Source organism: Myiozetetes cayanensis, unplaced genomic scaffold, assembly GCF_022539395.1.
Source record: "Myiozetetes cayanensis isolate MyiCay16 unplaced genomic scaffold, myiCay2020 scf1, whole genome shotgun sequence".
NCBI lineage: Eukaryota > Metazoa > Chordata > Aves > Passeriformes > Tyrannidae > Myiozetetes > Myiozetetes cayanensis.
Window position 1 is genome coordinate 83,231,985 of NW_026086604.1, and position 25,645 is coordinate 83,257,629.

General features: G+C 39.1%; 1 protein-coding gene across 3 annotated transcripts in view; it reads left to right on the top strand.

The window, feature by feature from the left end:
* The window catches only part of EXOC2 (exocyst complex component 2), a 200,884-nt gene that overhangs the window by 31,141 nt on the left and 144,098 nt on the right, over positions 1-25,645 (top strand). The window lies entirely within an intron of this gene.

The window sequence follows — 25,645 nt, forward strand, 5'->3', positions numbered from 1 at the left end:
TTTTAATATGAACACTAAAGATGAGCAGAGGGAAAACATCCTATACATGTTCCAAAAAAACTTACCATGTCGTCTGGCACAGTAGGTATGTTCTTTGTTGATGGACTTTTTGAATGGGTCAATACCAAATATTATAAAAGTGGCATGTTGAAAAAAGAAAAGAAAGTGTGTTAAGGCTCTTTAAAATCTGTAATTCAGAAGTTCTTTCCTTTGTAGCTTTATTTCAAGACAAACATAAATTTTTTTGTAACAGTGCAATTACTCACTGCAAAGTCTTAAACTCTCTATTTCTACCACAAGTTATTATATTTCTTACAAAATCGTGGAGTGAAATCCTAGGGTTGGCGTTTTGCAGGAAAGCACTGTGGCTGATCGTAGTGTTGCCTTCTGGCCATGTTTTCAAAGGCTTGAAAAGTTTCAGCTTAATAAACACAACCTAGGACATTTCTCTAACCTGGCCTTTTTGTAAATGGCAAATTTATTTACATGTAGGGAAGGTGCTAGGTTAGATTAGGGACCATTTTCTGATTTCAGTGTTTTTTGTCTGCTATGATATACTTCTCCTTTAAGCCCAGATGTTATGTAGTAGATTTAATATAAATAAAATAAATGTTTCAGCTTGTCCAGTATTGGATTCCCTTAGCTCTGTGCAGATGCCTTGGCATAAAGACCAAAATCCTTTTTGTGAAACGTGGTAACAATGAATGGGATTTTCAGAGGCTAAGATTATGTTTAGCTTTGTTCTGGTGAGTCTGAAGCCATCAGACTCCCATCAGATTCAGTGGAAGCAGAGTAATTAGGTCAACAGAGAGAGCCTCTGAGGCAGTAGCTGTATTCTGTAACAGATCTCACCTTTCTACCTTTGGTGAGAAGTGACAGTTGCCTGTCAGCAGTCTATTTTTGTGGCATATTCTGTGGTACTTTGAAACAGAAAGGGCTATACCAAGTCCATTGCTTTGCTTATGTTGTTTTTTTTTAAAAAGAACCTGTGGAATAATGACTACTGCCCATATGAACAAAGCTTTTCCTGAAACCAGTTATATGGTTTGTTATACTCCATGCCCTCATTCATCTTGGTGCCTGCATGGTCCTGTTGTTGTGTGTCTGGACCCCTTGGAAGTGTTTGAAAACAGGAACAAAAGCAATATTTGTTTGTGTTGCCTTCAAACATAACTCCAGTCAATGGAGGGGATAGGTGAGTACTAAGGGGAGCTGCTTGACTGATATGTATATTCAGAGTTTCCTATGAAGGAGCATGGGTCATTAAGCCTGTGCTGGCATTCAAACATCGCGAAGTTCTAGTGCAAACATCACTCCTGAATAGCTATAGGAGTGCTATACCCCCATTTAACAGAATCAGACCTCAGTGTTCATTCTCCATTCCCAGAAAGCCAAGCAAAAAGACATATATTACCTTCCATCCTCATCAATAAAGTTCTCAAAATCAGGGCTGCATCTGAATAAAGCTATTCCTGAGTGTTAAGTTCACTCCTCACAAATAGGGCAGCTCCTTTCACTCCCTCAGTAGAGGTTAGTGTTTTGAAAGCTGAAGGCTATTAGGAGTTCTGGTTATACACGACTGGTTTGTGTGATGTCTGCTTGTACAATACATGGCTATAGAGTGAGCCAACTGCATCTTGCCCAGAATGTTTTCCAAGCACACGTTATGGAGGCCAAAGGAGTTTTGGGTTAAAAAGAGAAAGCTAACCTACTTTATAGAGACTATTATACACCACAATTTAAAGCTGCTCTCAATTCAGACTCTAACAATTTGAAAACTTGACAAATATTGTGTAGAAAACCATCTGAGGGGCTGAAATTCATCAAGGTCTAGAATCAAAACTTGGAAAACTCACTGCCCTTTTTTTTTACAATTCTAATATATTTGAATGTCTCTGAAGGGAACTATTTTAAATTTCTTTTTCTTGCTACTCAAGCTTTCCTTGAAACTTATGAGTTAGAAGAGTAATTCTGAAGAGCCTGGAAATGTAATCATAAGATCTGGAAGAATGGCCACATAAAACATGTTACTAGCTTAAATAAGACATGAGAACAAAATTTTCAATGTGCCAGTTTGATAAAAATGTTGAAATAATGAATGGAAACTATTACTGTTTTTTAAATAATCATTACTTTAAATTTTTATGAGTGTATGTCTCTCTAGTTGCAGTTACAATGGAGGATGCATTGAAGGTCTCTATCAGGTCCAGGGCTGTGCAAGTGCGATATGCATCCTATGTGGTAGTCTGTAGTCTAACTTTAGCATTTAAGGCATCTACTTTAAGGCAGCTACTGACTGTCTAATGGGAAATTTCATGGCAAATATCTTAGTCAATACTCTAGTGTTATTTACTTGTTCCTGTTTAAGGTACTAACTCTCTGAAATCATTCTTAGGGTTATGCTAGTTTTAATTTCACTTTCCAAATAATAAAGACCCAGGCTATTTGAATTAATACAAACTGTCTTGGTCAAAATTTAAATAAAAACCTGACTTTTCCCTACCATCACACAGTCTTTATTTATTTATTTACTTTTACATACCCCCCTATTTTGTTTCAGTTAATACAAAATCAAATTGTTGCAGGGCAGACAACTTGCTGCCCCATTCTTGCGCTGCAGAACTCCCTTCAGCGTCATGTGCAAGCTCAAGTTTCCCAGGGGCTGGACAGACAACCACATTGTGAGGTACCTGAACAGGCCAGAGGCTCTTTTCTTCTGCCTCTTCCCTTCTCCACAGCAGATCTCTGCTTGTCAGCTGTTGATATAAGTGGTTGCATGCTGTGCTGTAATGTCCCACATGTAAGAAAGCATTGGAAATGCCAGCACAGCATAGTTCTCTCCTCTTGCTGTTAGTAATGCTACTCATCTATTTAGCAGTGTTGCAGATAGCTACTCAAAGTGCAAATCAGAGGAGAAGAGGGAATTTTGGTATTGTTTAAGTTTTTCTAAGTTCCTATGGTTCCAATGGTCTTTGCAAGATCATTCAGGAACTGAGACTGGGACACTACATATGGTACCGTGCCCACCTTGGAGACATGGGTTCCACCTTCAGGGAACTCAGCTTGGGCCCCTACCACCAAAGCACTGTGAGAGGTACTTGGCATTAGACACATCCAATTCCCAGCAAAGCACTTCATCATGTGGTGAGGCAACTGGGTGAACAGGCAAGGAATATTAATATTTTAAATGGGGTATATGTTTTCTATATACTTCGTGCAGTTTGAGCCTGAGAGACTTTTAGAGCTGCTGAGCACTCCTTGCAGAAAAATTCAATAAGAGCAGCAAATACAGAATGTTTAAAAATCAGACCTTTTCAAGAAAACAGCAAAAAATAGCTGGTATTTATGGAAGCTTCTGTCTTTAATGTATAAAACAGAAACCAGGAACAAGAAATCTAGCAAACTCCACTCCTAATGTAACAACATGGTCTCTCTCATTTCAGTCAGGCAAAAATGAGGATGAAAGTATACAAATTTCTATGAAGCTGACCTAGGAGAGCAAGTGACTTATCATCATATTGATGAAAAGTGGATTTGAAGGAGCTTCCATGAGCTGAGTCATCCTTTGGACTTTACTTAGGGCATGCTGAGCTCAGGGAAAGTCTTACTGACTCTCACCAGGTCAGATTCTCCTCCTAATAATGTTAATGGGAGTTTTGCCTGGATGTAACTGGAAGTGGGTTCAGACACAGACTTATCACCTATAGGAAAACTCACCCCTGCACATATGCATCATACTATAAATACAATATAAATATTAGTGAGTGGTTTAATTTCAGTATATGTTTCCCAGCTCTCAAACAATGGTCTCATAATAAAAAGTCTTAATAAGAGACATATGTTTTTGTAAATATATAAATAACATGCTTAAGTTATTCTTCAGTTGTGTTGTAAGACTTGTCCTTTATGGCACCCTAATTTTCCAAGAATGTTTCTGAAGTAAGGGTAGGGTACAGTCCCCAAAGCCTTTTGTCCACCATATCCCAGTGCTTTCCACCATTTCAGTGGCAATCATGGGCCCCAGATGTTTGGTATATTTCCCCAACAAAAGCATCTGACTGCCTGGCAGAGCCTCCCAGTGTGTTGCACTGACAGCTGTTAAGTCCTTTGGAGTTGCTTCATGCTCCAGTAGCAGCGTGGCTTTGCTGTCTGTCTGAATGACCATGCTCATATGGACGCTGTTTACCTTTGATCCTCGTAGTTTAGCTCTTGATCATTTTCTGGTTGGCTGTAGAAATACAGATCTCTTGTTGGGAATCTTGGGCAGCAGCTGTAATGCAAGAAACATGACAGCAGTAACTATGTATGTGCTGGAGAGTCCCCTTTGTTAGGGACTCAGGCATCAGCCCTACTGATGGTGTCTTTGAACACTGCCAAATTCCTTTCCTAACATCCAGATTGTCTAGGCAGAGGTACAACTCCTTACCCCAACCCTGGGTAGCCACAGAGGCAGGGTCTCTTTGTTGGGATGATGGGAAGCAGAGGTCAGTCTGAAACAGGGCTTGTCTGAGGAGCACAGCTAGAAGCACTGATAGCAGCAAAGGAAGGGAGGGAAGTAAGGCAGCAGCTTTTTTTTTTGAAAATACACACACGTGTGTGTGTATCTTTATATCTGTGTATGCATACATTGCTATCATCTAATTGTGTACTTCTCTGGCCTCCTGAAATCTTTGGGTCAGCTGAGCTTTTACCTTGAGCAAAAAAAAAAAAAAAAGGTAGAATTGGCTGAAATTTTCCACTTCAGACCTCGACTGGATTTTTTTATCTTTGAAAGCTTCAGAGGTGTGTTTCCTCACATGGCAGCTTCTCTTTCCTCACCACCTCCTGTTTGCAATAAGCTGTAACGAGAGGGGAATAGCACAAGAAACAGTTCTGGGTGTAGAAGAAAGAGTTAAGAGAGCTGAGATCTGAGAGGGAAGGTGTAAGGGAGTTGGAAGCAGAGCAATGTGGAGAAGAGCCAACAGAGTTCTCCAGTAGAAGAAAAATCTCATAATTTTTGCCAGTAACGACTGACGTGTCTTGTACTGTGTTTGGAAATAGAGGCACATAGCAGGCAGCAGATAGGACGTGCTCTACCCTCGCAGTACTGCTGTGACCAAGCAGTTAAAATAAGAAAAACAAACTTTCTTCTTCAACCGTTCAGCTGCCTCTGAACCCTGTTACAAACCCTGCGCACAGCAGCCTTGTTGAAATTTTGCTCTGACACAAGTTTCTACTCTGGCTCCAGTCCTCCAAAATACAAAGTCTGCTTAATTTTATTTGAAAAGGTCCTCAATTTTGAGCAATTTCTTATGCAAACAACGATTCCCAATAAAATCTTGAAACTTCCCATGAAACATATCCTTCTAAAAGTATTCTGGTCATGTCCCTTGCCTTTGATGGAAATAGGCTATGTCTGTATAAAAAATTAGCAGTCTGACTGGGAACATATTTGAGTCAACCCACATGCTGGTATTAATAGGCACAACTCCATTGAACTGGCTTAGCCTCTTCTAGGAAGATACAACCTAGAACTTGGTTCCTCAACATTGCTGCTAGAATCAAAGATTTATAGCAGCGCTCCAAGGATATTAGGGAAGTTGAGTAGTGTTTTAAAGTCTTGCCTGCTGGAATGTGAGATGCCCACATTTTCTGTAGGAGTCAAGAAACCTGGATGAGTCAAGAACCTTCTTCTGGAAATTTGGAAGAAGGTATTCACTGCCTTTACTGCAATACTTAGGTAGCACATAAACATCCACACACATATGTATATGTCAAATGGAGAATGGCTGTTGGAAGAAGTCTGAATTTGCAAATATTACAGTTAACCAAATGTAACTTTTACAAGTGATGTCGCCCCACTCTTTAATCTACTTAGTGTTGTTAGCTTTATATTTATGCCCAGTCTTGGCAGATCAGTGCCTGATCCATCTAACCCTATCTTTACTTTGGCAATTGCTACGTTGATAGAATTATGGCTGTGAATTTTTTTCCAGTCTTCAGCATGTTGAGAAATTCTGGATCTGCTATGGTGTGACTCAAGCTTAGATCCCTACCATCACTAGTGGGGAGGAGGCAGAAATGTTTCTGAAGTACAGCCATTTTATGAGCACCTACAAAGACAGAACTTAATAGTCTGGAGGTCATCTTTTGTTGTCTCCAACACTGAAGTAAATAGTTCTACAACAACCATATCACTGATTTTCTAGCTGAGACAGAATAAAGCTATAACTGTGTTTTAGGTAGATATGATATTACTTTATCCTGTACAAACAAGCTGTATAGTGGAGCAATGTTCTATTCAGAGTAAGTAGTCATTATAACTGAGAACAGGAAAAAAAGTTGAATGTGGAAAAGTTCACTGTATTGCAAATGTCTTATTGTATTTACAGTGCTGTTGTATTTAATAAGAAGAACAGTTTGTATCACAGCAGGAGGGAATATATAAATGTTCTACATTATGGTAAAATGTGCAAGTGAATTGTTTTTTCCAAATGCAAGCAATTATAGAGCTGGTCAGAAAATCAGAATTTTTTGTTTGTTTGTTTCATTTGATTTATTTTTTTTTCAATTTGCTTGATTATAACAAGCATTATTTGTATAATTTTATTATTTATTCTGAAAAAATTGTTAGGAAATAAATCTCTTCGTAAAAACAATTATTTATTTAAGGCAAAAAAGCATATGTGGGGGTATATTTAATAGCTTATATTTTCTTTCCATGAAAAATAAAACCAGCTGAATATTAATTAAAATACTCTGATTATTAAAATGCACTAATTATTATGACAGACACTGACCCTGGTCCAGTAAAGTGTTTAAATACATGCTGGTTTATTTTTTCCCTTTCAGGGACTTTCCTAGGTTCTAGTGTATGTGCATAAGCATTCTTTCCAATTTCAGGTCCTCTCCTTGAATAAACGTTGGCAAACTCTTGTCCCCATATGTAAAGAAACCCAAGGCTTTAATGCAGTTTCAGTTACCATACACAATTCCTGTATTCTGATTCTGCAACTCCTCACTCATGGAATAAAAGACCGAGATATTTTCCTATTATGCAAAGTCGCACGTTTAACTCACTGTTGTTTTAACCCCCCTGGAAGCTTGAGACTGAAGTCTGTTTCCTTGCTGCTGCAGAAGCTTTTCTTTTCTATTGTGTGTGTGTCCTGGGTTGTTATTGTAGGGTTGTGATCTTGGGGTGTTTGGCTAGCTGTGTTTCTTTTTTAGTTCAGTAAAGCATTTGATCTGAAACAAAGTGAGCTATATGTGAACTGAATTTAAAAAAAAAGTGCAAATTTGGCACCTGGTACCACTCTATCCATCATTTCTGGATAACTTTTTTGACCCACTATATCCATAGTTTCTGGGTAAGTTTTTGGACATAGAGTCACATTCCCCACACAATCAATTTGCTGGCCGGTGGGATTGTTTTGCCCAAAGGAGCAGCCTGAAATACCTCTCTCGTGGGAGTAAGGAGATTAAAAAGTAAACCTTGCCGAGCTCTCCGTATCAGGTTGCAGTCACGTTGAGCACAAACTGGATACACTCAGCTCATTAATTGCTGCATAAACACAGAGGGAATAAAAAGGACGCGTCAGTGCTCCGTGCGCGTAACAGCCTGAGAGATAACCTGTCGGAAACGTTTACCAGATTTTCAGGTTTGAGGGATGGTTTATCCCAGGCGCTCCCGAGCGAGGCAGCCGCACGGCGCCCCTCACCCCGCGCCCAGCCGCCGATGCCACAATTTGGGGAGGTCTCGGCTGACCCCTGCTGGCTGATGGGCAGCCCCCCCAGCCCCTCCTGCCCTCCACTCCCTCCCCGCATCTGTTCTGGGGATCGATTTCCACTTTCCAGCTCTATCCTCTGAAGCAATTTTAGATCTCAGGCTTCCCCTTCACGAGAGCCGACTTAGAATCCTCGCGCAGCTTTTTGTTGTCTTGATGGAATTTTTAATTTTTTTTTAATTATTATGTTTGGGAGAGGGGTGTTGTACTTAACAAGAAGTTTCTATATGTGCAAAGAAAAAAATATTTACAGTTTAAAAGAAACTAGCGTCTCCAAAGTGCCGCAGAGAAGGTAGCAACATAATGACATGTCCGCTCTTAAGAATTCCTATTGCTTACACTCTACCATCGCCTTCTTTCAGGTTTTCTGTGAAAAAAAAATAGAGCAAAAATGCATATTTGTTGCCTTTCAGCACACCTAACCTTTTTGACTATCCAAAACAAAAGCTTTTCAGATTTCCAAAAGGTATTGAGTTTGGTATTTTTATAAGAACACAAAAGAAACTCTGTCACTGTGAATTTTTCAGAAGAAACTGATTTCTGAGAAATTGAAATCACTGCAAGATCTTTGAATCAGACAGACACTTAGTGCCTAGAAAAAAGCAGGAGGCAGAGCAACAGTTAAAGCAAGGAAGAAATAGAAAAAGCAGAGTGGAAATGTTGAAAGAAGTGAGATCACTAAAACACCTTGATACCAAGATTTATACGATGGATGCATTCTTAGCAATCCTAAAGAAAGGATTTTATTCTATCTTCTTTTGGGATGAATGAGGGGAGTTTGGGAGTTTTTTTCTTCCTAAGTCAGGAATGAATGGCATTATTCTGGCTGTTATATAGAGCTGCTATTATACAAGTGCTTCAAGATTGAGTCGAGCTTTGGTACATGGAATGTGAACATATGTATGTATAACACTTGGTTTCCATCTCACATACACTAATTTCTTTGGATTTGCCCTATGACTTACATGATGTATGTATAAATGAAAGAAAAATTAGGTCTTCCCTTTAGTTTTGATTTTAATATAGAAAATCTGTGGAACTAACTGAAGCTAGTGGAATAATGGTGGACTTGCATTTATGTGTCCTGCAATAAGTATCTCCCCATTCCTTTTTTTTAATTTCCATTCAGGATTGTGAAGATACATACAGTACGTGTAAGGAGGCCTTCCTCATTCAGGTTAGCAGCAACAATTTGTTATGTCGCAGTGTCCTTCTACTTTTGAAGAGACTTGGTAAAAAGGAAATCCCACAATCTTGTCACAAATATAAAGATAAGTACTATTTTTACTGGAGTCATGATCAAAGACTAGTGCAGTCGTATTCCCACATTCTCATTTCTCCTTTCAGTGTATTCCAAGCTCTTTTCCTTTTTCAGTCTGAACGTGTTGTATATTTTTCATGAGACCTCTCTGACCAATTCCCACTAAATCAGAAGGGTGAACATATCTGGCTAGGTTACAGCCTTCTCCTAGTGAGCCATTTGCAAAATTTTTGCATTTTTTCATATGAAACTCCCAGCTATGTTAAAACTGCATTGCCAAAGTTACCCAATATCCATGCTGTCTCCACACTGTTGCTTGTCTGACAGAGAAGCCATTACAGCAAAGCAGCAATGGGCTGAAGACTAATCCAGAGCCAGGCTTTCCCAGCCCATGTAAATCCAAGTCAAGTTTCCACCTCTTCACTGATGACCCTGGAAAGCTTAAAGCATATGGCATATGTTCCTGTTCCTGTGTGCTTTCCCATTCCCTGGCCAAGAGGCTTTTTGTCTACACCCTGCAAGTACTAATGTCAGGTACAGCAGGATAGTTGACTCTAGAGTGAGACTACCAGGCTTTGAAAGGAGGAGAATCTGGACTGTGTATAATATACCCACAGAGCTGTAAAACTGTCCGAAAAAAGCAACCAAAGCATAAAGCAGAGTTAGGGGTTTGATGCAGTTGTTTTGTCTTTTCAGTCGTTCCTTGTGCCCTCTCACCAGTTGTCTTCATACCACATGCCTCTGCAGTAACAAAGTCAACCAGAAGTGTTACCTAGATGTAATCCAAAATTTAGCCCAAAACTATTTAAATTACTAAATTAGGAAAGTCTTTATATTGGCTGTTATACTGGTTTTGGTGTTTTGTGTTTTTTTTACTGTTTGCATAATAGATGGAGGCAGACTTTCTGTCCCTGCAAGTTGTGGAGCTTCATTGTCTTCTTGTGGTATAATTCATGCTGAATAAGGGTGAAAATGGGACCCTTTGGATTCACCTCTGACAGGTCTTCAAGATGGTGGGTTTCAGCTTGGGCCCTGTAAACTGGGTAGACTCTTATTTCAGACATCACTTGTGGAACATCACACTCACACTGCAGAGATATGAACAATATCTTTGGGCACTAAAAATTCTAGTTTTATGGCCTCTTCCTGTCCCTTGAATTGTGAAGAATTATAATCTTTGATTTGTGTTCCTATGAATTGATTTTTCTTTATAAGGTGAGCTAAAATCCATGAGTACTGCCTGTCATTAGGCTGTAGGCTGAATGACATGGCTGTAAATGCCCTGCCATTTCATACCTGATGCAGATGAGGCTCTTTACCTTAAACAAGTCCATAGCTGCATTAGCAGTATAGTTGAGTGGTAGAGGATGTGGCTGCACACAAATTAGATGACCTTCAGATCCTCGTTAGATTTTACCAAAACTCATATCTGATGAAGCTGTGGAGTGACAGACAGAACAAAAGATGACACAGTTCTCTCTGCTCTTTGTTTTAACCAAGTCTTCAAACAGCTCAACTGTTTTTTCTTCTTTGCTCTTGTAAGCAGCAAAAATGTTTTGGATCTTTTACAAAAATCTAATTCAGCCATTATTAGGTGAGGATCCATGTGGTAGAGTATGGAGAAGGTCAGCCTTGGCTGACTGATTACCTCCTGGCCTTAAAGTTGTGTGCTGCTAGTGATCCCTGATGGTGTGTTGATGAATAAAGTTAATAGAATTTTTAATAAAAGACACAACCACTGAATCCAAATCCACCACTATTTTAAAATATGAAATAGATACTTACCTAATAAAACTAGAAAGTGTTTCCTTGGTAGCTATGGCAATTTACAGGTGTTAAATTAGCCACTGCTGCCTAGTTCCCTGATACAACAGAAATATTTTGAGACTTACCATGAAAAAATTAATAAAGCCCTGCACTGTAAAGAGTATAAAGTTCAAACAAGAATGGAGAGTGCAAAGTTATATCTGTATTCCTATGAAATTTCATAAAATGGGATTTTACGCTGTGTAATACAACCTGCTGCTTCAAGTGAAATGAGGAACCTTAGTTGGATGTTTTCATTAAATGCAAAGTATTTGTAGATACTGGTGGCAATTAGGTGTTGCAAATGCAGTCATCAGTTTGGAACTGAACACATAAAATGGCATTTTAATAAAAAATACAGTCACCTTGGTACCTGAATCTACTCTTATTGTATTGTATGGCAGACACTGTATGCATCAGACTGCAGTCACAGGTTAACAAGAAGGGAAATTTCAAGGCACAGAATTAGCTACAGGGAAGTTTTCCCATTATTGAATGAATGCAATAAAGACAGAGCAAAATTTACAAGGAAAAATTTAATAAAATATTGACTATAAAGGCTACAACATTCTATGTCTGCTCCATAGCTTATATCCAAAACTGTGCGTGTTCAAAAGACCATGCAAATTGGACTTAATTTACTTTGCTGCTTTTTCCTTCTTCAGGAATATGAAGTGAGCACAATAATTTTCCTTTATTTTATCTATAAATGGTTTCCTGTATAGGAGCTTATTAAAAAGGAGGCAAGGTTAGGCTGTCCAGGATGTTAGAATGATTATGTCTTGGCAGCGCCAGAAGTGGCTGAGTCCAAGGGCCTGACTGTTTGTTAGCATCCCGCCAACACCATGGATTCCCCTAATCAGGCTAAGAAACATATGGACAGTGACAAGTGGGCCCTTTCCCAGCTTTATTTTTGTCATTGCTGCCAGTTGACAGGTTTTGGTATGAAATTAATCTTTGTCTGTGTAGAGGGCAATTGGAATTGCCATACCAAACTCTGCCAGGGATCCCCAAGTTTCCATATTAAAAAAAGTTACTTTCACTGCAAATATTTCTGTTGTGAAGTGAGAGAAGAAAAAAGGAGCATTTCTAAGGGAGGCCATGCCTTTTGTCTCATAAGATGCAGGGGACACAAATGGCTTCTCTACATACAATTTTTAAGAACATAAAAATCCAATCCACGGACACAAAAGCTAAGCTAGTTTCATATCACATCTCTCAGACCCATAATAATAAATTTAGCCAGATGTAGTTTACTGGTTGGTATGGTATTATTTTCCTATTACAATGCATGGCTATTATCAGTGTGACTCGGACTGGAACTGGTTGTGGGGAACTAAGTTTGCCAGCTCCTACCTGTGCACTGAAACACCCTTCAGTGTGCAGCTGTGGTGGAGTCTTATCCTCAGGCACTCTTAGCAGGGAATACATCAGCACAAAATAACCTGTCAAATACACTTAAACCCCAAATGTCTGTAAACAACAAATATGTATACACTTCTTGAGCATCTGAGAGAATACATGTGAAGAGCAAAAAGATCCATCCAAATTGTCCCAGAGAGGTCTGGACAATATTCTTATTCAAGATTCATGCTGACCTTCAAGTTTTCCCATGATCACAGTCTTCTGGAGAACTGGCATATTGGGGGGACCTGCACCTAGTTCATACCATCACAGGAAGAAACTTGCCAGCTCAGGAAGGATAATATGTCAAGGGTAGTGATGGCACTTTGTCTTCCATGGGCCCAGGTTTCAATGTCTTCTCCCACAATAAGGAAGTCAAAGGAATTTTTTGGCCCAAGGGAGATACTCTGTATGAAGTGTTTTGCACAGTTTTGCTTCTGCAATAGTTTGTAGATGAATGGGGGAACTATGGCAGGGGGAAAGTATATTACTTAAGTGTAGAATGGTCCGACTGCTTCTGAACCTTATCTGCTGTTTCCCTACATCCTTGTTATCCTACAACACATGGTGGTCCACAGTGAGTTTGCCTGTATCCTCAGCCACTAGACAAAGTGACTTTTATTTACTTTAAAACCTGTGGTGTTGGTGTGCCAGCATTGTCAGTGAGTCAGGCAGTGATTAAACACAGAAGTATTTTTCCCTGCATTTATGAAACATAAAGATATTTGTTTTGATTCCATCACTGTCACCTCATTAGGCACCAGGAAAGTTAGGTTATACATTGAATCAGTTTTGCACTTGGTTTTGTTTACTTTTTATAAATTAACATGGTAATTTCACTGTAATAAAATTCTTCGTTTACACAAAGATATCAAAAGGCATCGTCCATTATTCTTCTTAATGTTACAGCTTTAGAATGTGCCACGAAAAGCTCTGTTTATATTGCAGCTGGATGAAGCACTTACCACAGAGCGTCACATCCCAGATATGTTCTGCTGCTCTGCAGCAGAGAAATGCCAAATAATGAAGGGGGGGAGGGGAAAGCACCTCACACAACTCTCACCCCCCCAAAAAAATCATCTGCTCCATTAAAATGTCTCTCATCTCACTGAAGGACTTATCTCTAAACTCTTCTCTATTTCCATTTATATTCCTATTTCTTGACCTACCTAGCAGGTAGAAATGAGGTTCACTCTTACAGACATGAGAAGGCTGAGTCTTACTACCTGTAGTGGTCGCAAGGGCTTTTCACAGTCACTAGAGCAAGAACCATCCACAGTCAAGGCAGCATAGAATTTGGACAGATTGTGCACTTTTTTATCATTGCAAATAACTGATCCTTTACCATCAAAGGCATAAAATACCGTTCAGTCCCACTGTGCCTTAGCAGATTTCTGGATTCTGGGTGCACTTCCCTACTGATCCAAAGTGCTTTTGTTCCCTGAAGAGAAAACGTTTTGTACTGCCTCTAATTTCTGACGCTGCTTGTTTGGCAACATGTTATTTCTCTCTGCTATGTAGATAGTACTGGAATCACAGGCTATAAAACAAATTGTCTTAGCTTACTCACTTCCCACATGTGGAAGTGAGGTATTGGGAGCAAAACAAAACTTAGCTTAAGCTTCTGTTTCTTCTTTTCTCTTGCTTTCCTCTTTTAAGACTGTTTATGTTTGCATGACCTGCAGGGCAACTGGAAGTACACTAGCTGATCTTGCGAGACACAAAACCTCCACAAGTATGTGTGCTTTATTTGTGCCTCCTCTGAACTTTTTGGCAAAAAAAGAAAAGCAGTCAGAGAAAGGAAGGTATCTGATGAGTTAAAAAATCACTATTGTGCTTTACATCAGATAACATTCTGGCCTATATTTGCACCAGTGTCAGCTGGGTTCACTGAATCGAGAACACACAGCAGATGAGATCCTGCCATGCTTCGCCATAGTGTACAACAAAAACACCCATAAGAAGAGATTTTCTTCTGTGTGGTGAGCCCATGATGATTTTTAGTCAAGTGTTCCTTACTGGGTATTAAATAACACTTTCAGCATTGATACTTTAAAAAACAGGAGGCATATTTTGAAAGCCCATTTTTATGGACAGTTCACGATGTCTTTTCAGAAGTTTTATGAGCATGTATGGAACATATACTGTTAGGAATATGTTAAAAATCTTGCAGTTTTAATTTTTAGGATTCAAGAAATAGGCATTTAGGAATAGGTTAATAATTAAACCTTAAATCTAAACTATAAAAAAATCTTGTATCTTTGATGGATGACATGACGACAAAGAGTAATTTTTATTAACTTTAATATTATCACCCATTCAAGATAAGGGGCTGTACTTTAACTGTGTTCTGGAAATCAGCAACTTCTAGAAAGATTTATCACACCGTTTTCAACATGTGGTTTGTAGAGCACTGGATGTACATCAATTACTTGCTGGCAGTCTTCTCCCAACACACAGGATTGTAGTGGCTGTAATGCAGGATGGATCTAATCCCTGTGGTAGATAGAAGGCGGTACAGTAGATGTGGTGGACTGACCTCACTCCCGTAGAGGAGGTTTGTATTGCAAACCGCTGCAGCCCTGGTCGCAGCGCAGGCAAGCACTTGAACTGCAAAAGGGAAGCGTAATCACCTCAAACACATCCAAGATCTTCAGCCAAGGAAAAACACAGAGCAAGAAGTGTTGGGATACTAGGCAGTAACTGTACCCAGGGAAAGCTCTCAGCACAGGAAAGGGGTTAGTGGTTTGGCAACATCCCCTTGTGGAAGGAGCCTTCTTACTCCATGGGTCGTGTCCCTGGGCTGGCCAGAAGCGCATTAGCAGGTGGCTGGGGCTTTCCTCCTCCACCCAGATGGTCCCTTGATGCTCTCCGACTTCCTGAGAGACTCCTCTTGCCATGAGGACTTTTTGTTGGACTTGATCCCATATCCACACAGTTTATGGAAAGATTCCTACTCAAGTCAACTGCTCATTGCACGGAGGCAGTCTTGGATTTCTGGAGTTCAGAGTGGGGTCCTGAGCCTCCATGTGTGTGTCGAGAGAGGCAAGGAGGACAGTGACAGCCGTGGCAATGCCTGTGAAGGGCCAGAGTTTCTTGAACTCGTTATTTACCTTCCCCCTCCTGCATTTTACGGATTTTTATGGAAAACACATTTGTAATGTATTCGATTGCATCTATGCAGTGGAGAATTAGATTGGCATGAAGGTAAACAACTGGCAAATTATTCATAACTCAAAATTTCCCCCATGTCTCTTTGTTCCAAAACTTCAGAAATTAGAGACTGCTCACCAGATGTTATAAAAGAAATTACTAATTTAACTGCTAAACTGCTAAAAGGCTCACTCCAGTAATATTTTCTTGCAGAAAATGTCTGTGTCTTGTTAAATGTTTATTGAATACTGTAATTATATTACATTTGCTGTTAAACGATATTGACATTTTTGAATAAAAGGGGGGTTTTTGTGTGTATGTGTGTGTTTTTTGGTCTTTTTTTAATCCAGGCAGGATCTATAACATGAACATCTGGTTGCAACCTAATGTGTGGCACTGAAACAAAAAAAACCTCCCCACCCTCAAAGAAAAAAGCATTCTGCCAATGTTTTTCTCTGTGTATTATTTTTTCAAAGTAGCTCCGGCTCTTGTAGCACCAGCTATGATTAAGTACCAGGACTTTCTCACTATCAGCAAATGTTTAAAGGTAAGTAACCAGCAAAGCTTCAGCAAGTTGATGGCTGGTGAAATAAGGATATATTTAGCAATGAAACAGCTGTTTCTTGAGCAATAACCCAGCTGTTTGGCTTTGAGAATACCTGTTAGAGTTATTAATCATATTAAAAAGTAGAAAAAACCCTGACTCTGGAATGCTTAAAACAGGCGTTTTAAAGTTGTTTTTTGTGGTTTTTTTTTTTTATAGAAAAGGTGGCTTTGTCACTATAAGGAGTGTAAGGGGAAAAAAACGTGGGAGTGGAGTTTGGAATATTTTAGAAGTATACAGGGTATTAAAATAGATGCACTTAATACTCGTGCCAGCTGCCAGTCAAGTTTCTTATCATGATTTAGAGGACTATGCTCTTGTAAAACTCTCACAAAATGTTTTCTATCATAGTATTTTCCCTATTCATTCCCTTCTCTAACTACTTCTGTCAAATTACTGGGAAGGGTTCAGATGTGATGTTGGCTAACTGTACCACTCAGCGTACACTTAATTTTTCCTATTTCCTACTGGGTAATGGAAGACAGAAATTTGGCTCCCCTTGGCCTTGGGACCTATCCATAACTCAAAGAATGTGATTTCTACTGGAGGCTAGAGTAAGGAATATGTATAAAATTCTACCATCTAACTGGACTGTTAAAGACAGACTTTCTTTCATAGGGTTCCCCTGTCATGCAGTAGATTTAATCAAGAGAACCACTCAGTTACAGTATGCTTGGGCCGAACAGATGTGAGACACAAGTATTAAAATTGAAACCTGTGCTATTCATAAGGATGTTCATAACTGGGAACATCTTCAAAAGCAAAAGTTTCCTTGTATGTCGATAGGACCCTGTCCTGGCTGCTGTTTATGCATAAAAAGTAATTCTGGTGGCTCCATTGTTATTCCAGGTGGTCCTACACTGCACAGCTGGGCCCACTGCAAGAATAGACCTATGTATTCACAAAGCACATGCTCTTTGGACAATGCATTAATTCACTACAAAGGGGACAGATACATTTCTTTTGGCTAGGTTTTTGGATTTTCTGACTTAGGATATTTGAATTTTCTTTTGCTATATGTCTCTAAAGAATAAGTAAATAGAATAAAATTCATATATTTTAAACATCTCAGACGTGAGCGACTTTTTTCAGCTGGAACTGAATGTAGAAACATTTTTAAAGCAGAATGCAATATTTTGACCTGTTAAAATGACACATTTTATTTAGAGGAATGTGGATGGGAGAAAAAAGACAATCTTTTTAAATTTTACTTTTTTATTTGTATCATCACTTTTTATAAAAGCACCCATGTGAACAGAAATGTATCTGTCAACAATGAAAATAGCTCAGACTTCCATCAAAGAATTAATTCATGCATTGAAGGCTACATGGACTATCATAGCTAAAATCTGCTCTGATTTGTCTTGGTTTACATTTTTTGTATTAGAGTAATCTGCCTGTTGTACTGCAGAATGACTTGAGGGTCTGGCACCATTCCCTCCCAGTCTCACATGAACAGGATGAGTGTGCACACTTTTGCCCTGGGGCTGGATATATTCCCTTCTCTCGCTGGATATACCTTTCTCCCTGCAATCCCGTGACTTTGCCAGACTTGAAAAGGTTCTGAGAAGGAGGCAATTAATTAGGTGAGCACATCATGAGCCCTTTTTTAGCACCCTGCTATAGCTGCAATTAGCACTAACCTGCTAGTGACACCGTGACACACAGAAAATAAATCACTTCAGTATCTAGGCATATGATAAAAATTTTTTTGGACTCAGTAAATATTATGCCAAGATATCATGTCCACATACATACAAACAGCTCACAGAAAAATCAGCACTAATACTAAGATGATTTTATATATCAGTGGAATCATTCCTAGCTTACAAAAGGTATTTTTGTTTTCGGATTCTCCATTTCCCCCTGAACAACACCATGGCCTAGCTTGCACATGTATTTTCACTGCAGTGGTTTCTTGCAGCTCAAATTGAAAACAAAACTTGCATTGCAGGCAACCAAACGCCCGCATTAATTTCAGGTACGTGGATGGGTGAAGATTTAAGCCTGGTCCTTAAGTCCCAGATGCCTAAGAGTTGTGGTTTGTTCTGTAGTGATTTATACAAACTGTCACCACTTAAAGCTAGCATAAAAGACCCAGATAAAAGGATTCCATAGAGAAGATAGCATCCAGTGAAGACTGAAGTTTGTCTCAATCGCTGACTGTGTTGCTCCAAATCCCCTTTCAGGATTGTATGTTTTCATCGCTGTGGGCTCCTGTGGCAGAGAAGTGAATGAGGAAGATGAGCTTTCCCAGCAGTTACTAGGTGCCCTGGTAGGCTCAGTGTGAGTCTCCTGGTGGCTTCTGCTCAGAAATAGAAAATTTGTCTTGAGGTACCAACCAACAGGCTTGACATACTGGTTGGTTGTAGATTCTTTTTCTCTCTTAAGGGAAAATTAAATGCTGGGTGTAATCTAACACTGAATACTGTGTTTCTGCAACTCTAAACAGGGTATGGGAAGATAAGTGGCTTGGAAAGATGCCATCCCTTTCTCTGCAGGTAGGTGTCCATCAGGACTGATGCCACACAATGTTTTTCCTGGGTTGATAGTGAAATGTAAAATGTAGTTTGTAAACTGAAATTTGTGATGCTGGCGACTTACTTGTGAGGTTTTGACAAGCACCTAGGATTGAATCATCTTCTTAATACAAATATGAGCTACTGCAAACCTTTGTGGTTTATTCACCAGGGAAGTGAACTACTAAGTTCCTAGAGACTTTTATCTCATGCCTTCAGCTGGGCAAAAGAGAGATGAGAAGTGCCAGGTCTGAAGAACAACCACGCTGACTGGTTGCTCAGCAGTGATATGCCAGTTGATAAGCTGTGAAACACACCACAAACACATTGCTGCCTTAGGTTTCTATCCTCTGCATTTCATAAAAATGATAGGAACACCACTGTTTGTGAGATGTTGAATTGGATTGAAACTGGCCTGGGAGTTATTGGGAAAGAGGAAAGGAGGTCTGACCAGACAGATAGCTCATCCCAGAAGTTTCATTTCTTTAGGATGTCTCACTGAAAATACTGCTCTTATTTCAGTGGCATATGGCAAGCACATATGTGTTAGGTATAACTTATACAAATCCATACATTCTTGATGGATTTTTATCTTGATGGAGAGATCCCATGTAAATTATCTTCATGTAAGTTGTATTATAATACTATTATAATATTATCATTATTAAACATTATAACTACTGTATTATAATTTCATTTATGTCTTATGAGTTATAATTATATTCATAGATACACACATACATGCACACTATAGATTTTACAGAAAGACAAGCAGAAAACTCTTGATAATATTATCTGTCTTAAAAGATTTAAAGAAAAAAAGGGGGAAAAAAGAGGTTAATTGCCTAAGTGAGAAAAAAAAATGTTTGTTGTTTCTGAGCATTTTCAACTCTCTGGAGCAAATGTAGATGTCTGGGGTTTTGTGGAGATGATATGGTGTGAACTTTTTAAAAAATTCTCAAGAACTTTTTAACCAGGTGAATTATTGCTGACCGGCTATCCTATGAGCCAAAATATTAAGACATTTGCCAGGATATGAAACAAATCTGACAAAGAGCCTTGCGGAGTTCCTAAAGAAGCCCTTCCCAAGGGCTGTTCACTCTTTCCCGTTCATTGTATGGAAAACCACAGGCATATATTTTCATTTCAATGTGTCTGTTTGCTTCTCATGGGATGGGTCCCAGAACCAGAGGGAAGTATCTGGTCTTATCTCCTGTCCTGAAGCTGGATACTCTGCAATTGTCTGCAATAGTGACAAAATTAGTACTATATTAATCCATGAGAAAAATCTGAAATTATTAAATTTTCCATAGTTTTAGCCCTCTGTTGTCCATGTATTTCCAGGTTGGCATGTCATTTTGCAGAACTTTATATATTTGTGCAGTGATTTCTAATGCACAGCATTTGCTACTGCCTTCTTTTTCACTCATTGTTGCTGGCCCATTGAGAGAGAGCAGTGTTTCTATTGCCTGGCTGGATTAGTGTCCTTGTGAAATGCTTGTGATCACATCTCTGTTAATCACACTATAATGGGAACAGAATGGTTTCCAAAAGGTGTGCATTTATTTTTAAAAGACTGTACTTTAGAAGCATTTATTAAATCTCTGCCTCCTCATCCAAATTCTAACAACATTTCATTAGTGTTCCTATTTATTTATTTACTTCTACAGAGCAAGGATACAAAGTCAGGCTTGAGGACACAAAGCTTTGTTTTATATACAGTTACTAAGTGCAGCTGAATCCAAGGGAAAATATACTAGAAAGTAGGAGGAGCCAACTCTTAGTAGCTTTTCGTGCTTGCATAGTTTTCATTCAGATATGTTTTTCTTTTCATGAAGAATTCAAACTTGCTTGCTTGAGCAATGCCATCTGCAGGCTCTATACAGACAGTGATTTTGTTCTTTCAGGTCTCATCTCTTCAAAGACTTAAATCCACCCTGAATGTTACACTTCGAGTTTGGTCCCATTGATTTAAACAGTGCTACCTACCAGCCACGGAGCAAAGCAGTGAGGTTGCAGTGAAAAGCCCGTTTGCCATCCTTTGTCAACAAATGCATTACAAAGACACAATAGGTACAAATGTGCCACACAAATGTGCACTGACCACCAAGATGTCTGTCTGCCTCCGAACTACCCACTGCTGCTATAAAAGTCCTGTCAATAGAAGCCTGTCATGCATGACATTCAGAGAGGAGAAAAAAAAGAATCCTGTTCCTCACAGTCTCTGGGGACACCAATCCCCAAACTTCTTCAGAATCAGGAATCATAAGTGGGGACTTCTCTTGGACAGTGCAGAGGATGGTTAGGTTTCGTGCCTCTTTCTCCCAGTAAGCCTGTACAAGGAGGTCACTGACAGTAACTTTGTAGTTCAGCTCTTTCCACAGTTTAGCTTGATGCAATTGAGGATATTTTATTCTTTTTACCTGAAGAGTGATTGTATGTTCTAAATCTTGTCTATTTTTTCAACTATTTTAGTTCCAATGAAAGACAATACTTCTGTCTACACATCTGGCTTTGGTTATACCCTTAGACCATCACAGCTAAAACATTACTTATAAAAAATAATGCATCTAAAAATAACATGTGCTTTAAAAAAAAAAAAATTATCAAGTGTAAGTGAAATGTCAACATTTTTATAATCTATGAGTACCGTGAGCAAAAGCAGGATGTAGAAATGCTGGTGGTCTGATCCCTAATTGATGTCAAAGGCAATAAAGATAGACTGTTTCTTTTAAGACGCTGCAGTCACTTTCTTTTCCTAATTCATAATCTCCACTCTGCTTTACTCAGTACTAATCTCTCATTGTACTGATAGTTCTGCATGGGTCTAACTCCTTGAAGAAGCCCTTATAAGGCTTTGTATCTCCAAAACAGCTTTCTCTTAGTACCTACTTGTTTTGGAAAAGACTTTTTTCATATTGTGCAATTAAAAACAATTCCTCCTCTTAGCACTCTCAGCCATTATGTCTGTAAGCTGGAAGGATCAAGGCATTCATGGTATATTATTAACTGTGTTAACACTGTAGTCTTAGAAGGAGCAAATGATACACAGTCCTTGCAGTCAATGGAAGGACCACTGGAAGTCCAATGTTTATCCATTTTCAGTTGTTTTGTAGGCACTGGGACAGAGGCAAGTTTGCATCTGAAATGAAATGCAGTACAGAGAATAAATATAAACCAGTCATATAATGACAAAATGTGCATGGAAACAATTCTTCCATCTACCAAAGCTAGTCATGGAAGAACATCCAGCTAAAAGTCCACACGTAAGATGTTTGGAACAGGGGGAGCCTCTCCAGCACTGTAACATTTGCTGGAAAGGCAAAAGCAATTCAGTGTTTCTGGTCCATGGTGGAAGTAACTAGATGTTGGTAGAGCTTTAGGATGTTTCTCTGAGGAACATGAGAGCTTCCATGAGAGTTGGAAGATAAGAAATTTTTTGAAGGTATTGAAATAAGGTAAGTAAAGAAACTGATCTCTGAAACTGTCTCTGGTTTGGATGCAGCAGGTGTAAACAAAACCTTAAAGAGTAAATGAGATGCCTCTTGCTTGGGCTAGGTTTATACGGTAATTGAATGATGGAAAAATCCCTCACTCTGCACTGTTTGTGGTGAATGAATTCAAGCAGGACAGACTTTTGTCCAGGAAGAATCTCTTGTAACTTTATTACTCCATACCTATATACAGACTCTCTACCTAACTCGGGGAGCCCCTGGTGGTCTAGTGGTAAGGGCGCGGCGCTGTCACCGACGAGGCCCGGGTTCGATTCCCGGTCAGGGCCACTCCCGGGCAGGTGGGGCTCGTTAGCCCTTAAAGGCAACCCACCTACGTCCTAAGGACCTCGCTGCCACCGTCCAAGCTCGCTTGGCCCCGGCAGATGAACCTTAGGATTAAAGGGTGGGCTCAGTTCCGCGCACACTGTGTCTCACCTAAAAAATCCAATGCACAGGCTGGAAGGTGGAAAGACCTTCCCCGGATCTTCGCTTGCGAAGACTGGCCATTATTATTATTTACCTAACTCTGGGTCAGAGCTCTCCTGACAGGCAGATGTTTCTTTATCTCCCCACATACCACACACACCCATGTGACTGCTTCCAGCCACAGAGAACAACCATGCTTCAAGCAGCTTTCCAGCTTGACCTTGTGATTCTTTTCACACACACACTAATCTTAGCTCTGGCTAGCTCAGGACCACAATATTTTTGCTTTAGTATTTTTTTCTTCTTATTGTATCATCCAGGTGGCTGGTGTTGTCCATCCAGCCACTCCTACAATTAAAGTACTGACAAATAATGTAAGGATAGAATTAAAAAAAAAAAATCTATCTTTGTTGGTTTAGGAACTTCAGGCATGAACACTAAATCTAACCTAACATTAGCCTTGCCTCTGAAGGTTTAAATCATTCTGTGATTCTAAATATGATCTTTTTACACCAAACTGTCTTTTGCTAGTGAGTTATAAAAATTTCCATCATGAGGGTTATCTAAATCATGAGGGATTGCTTTTTGTGGGCTGTGGACTAGCTTAATCAAAACTTATTTTGCTATTTTGTTGTGCATGCTCCCCATTGCAAATTTTTTTTTTAAAGTCTTGTAACCATGCCAATTTCTTTCTGCAGCTTTGCATCTCCTTTTTTTCTTTCTCCTTTTACTACATATTGTATATGCATACACAAAATGAGCATCCCTAATGTTATTACTAACATTATCTACACATAGACAGCTATCCACCAGTTATGTTCCTTCTTTATAGAAGTCTTTATAGTCATTAGAAAGCTAATGCTAAGCCTCATTTATTTCTTTCAAGGCTTGGAAGGATGTATAAATCATCGCAATGGGAGCTTGTAAAGAGAATATTAAGCCAGTATTAGCCTGATGTAAATATTTCATGACTGACCTATCAGCGCTCAAACCATTATGCTTACTGCTTATTCTCTAGTATTGCAAAACTATTTTCACTAAACTATATGGAAAGCTATAGAAGTGCCTTTAACCTGATATTGTGATGCCTTCAGGCTCTTACATAGGAGGGTGGTCTCATGGTTACAGCATGGGGCAAGAAGACCTTGCTTCATTCCCCACCCTTAGATAGATTTTCTGCAGGACTTCAAACAAGTCATCAGAGCGGGTGGAACTGAATGAACAGTGAAAAGACTTGATCAGAGTTCAGTATGCACAAACCTGCAAAGCCACAACTGAGTGAGGCAAAATTTTCCCTGCCTGGGCCACATACTTTTCTTGCCTTAAAGTAATGGGATATACTTTGTTGCTTCTAAATATTATTTTTAACTATTTCATAGTTATATCACGATTGTAAATGAATGTTTTCTAGATTGCACTGCATAAGGGGCTTTCTATGAACTTCCGTAGACAACTGCATGTGCCTTTTCCTTGTCTTCCTACCCCCTCCCTTCTTCTTTTCAGGTTATCCAGGAAGCTCTCAAGAATCAAATCAAATTAGTAATTCACCATTGACAAAATGAGCTATATTGTTATCAGATATTAACATAATTATTCATTGCTATTGCTCGCATAAATATTTACGTGGTCTTTTTTCTGAAATGCTTTTATAAATCTCCAAATGAGGTTGATTCCTTCTGCTGAGAGATTTAATTGCTCATATATGTTTTCCATGGAATGATGAAAGCCAGCTAGAATTACTGCTGAGTGAACTACAGCAACCCAGGATTATGATCAATGGAAGCAGTGAATGATCAGTGACTGATGTAAGCAAAACATTACTGAGTTTGAAGCACCTATAATTAGAGGGACATGATATTTCAACTGAACATTTCCATGTCAAACATGGGACAAATACGATACTTGTCTTTTAGTCCTGAAAGCTTTTGAGCGAGAAATTAGTTAATTACAAAAATGGTGTGTGGTTCTCACACAGCAAGCTAACTTACCCATTGCGTAACTTCACCAGAACAGGTCTCATTTACATCAGGACTACATAAGCAAGTGAGAGCTAAAATATTGGAAACGTTCCTTTGGAGCTTGAGCTGACCCTGGATACAAAAAGTGCTGCCATCCCATTACAAAATTTTAGTCTTGTCACTAAGTAACATTTTTTTCTTCATTTTCTGATACCTGCTAGGCTTCTGTCTGAAATACCTCAGGAAACATTACTCTGGGATTAGGTTGCTGCCTGGAAATTCCTTATTTGACTCCTTTAATTCGAATGGATAGCTTGTTTTTTCATTTGTTTGCCCCGTAGAATATATGGCTCCCAGACTACAGGGGGGTATGTCAGGTTATGTCAGGAGGCAGCTGGAAAGCTTACCTCTAAGGATAGTATTTACAGAGCTGGTGATTGTACTTAAAAGGATGTGACCCATATACAGGAAATCATGGAGATAAAGTAACCCTGTTTTTCTAGTAAAACTCATTTCTAGTGAAATCTAGGAGTTTCTGAGGCATAACTCAAAGCGTGGTCAAGAAGAGGTTAAAACAGAACATAATTTTTGGAGGAGAAACCAAACAGGTCAAAGTAGTTGGCTTTAATTAGAGGAGATGGAAAGTGGACAGAATATTGGTTTTTGAAGGCAAGACATAGGGGGTGCAGATCTTTACCTCCTATACAAAGAAGTATGTATAATCAGAGTGCTGGTGGCATACAGTGGACCTTGGGTGCAACTCAGTCCTCATTTCCTGAGGTTCTTTTGACAGCACTGAAGTCTATTAAAGACAATCTTCTCTGGCAGTGTTTCAAGAGAGAAGGGATATTATGAAATGCAGAAAGAGCAGAGAAAAATAAATTATCATCAGTAATGTCCTTTTAACATTGTGCGTGTACATGTGCACACATGTAAGTAATCTGGATTGAAACTGATTTTTTAATTAAATGCTGTCAGATGCACAAAATTAACAGAAAAAATTGTTTCTATTCTGCATTGCCCACAGTTGCTTAAGCTCAGCTGGTAACAACTGTAAGTAAAGAAATATATGAGAAACCCAATTCATATTATTGCTGCTGCTTTAGGAGAAATAACTGGTAACCAGTTGTGGGGTTTCATACAGGCTTTGTTACATCTCTTTGCCTCTCTAAAGCGAAATAGATCAGGGCCAACACACTGTATATATTAGCAAGTTAACATACTGGGCTATACTTGCACTTTATTGTAAATGTTTTT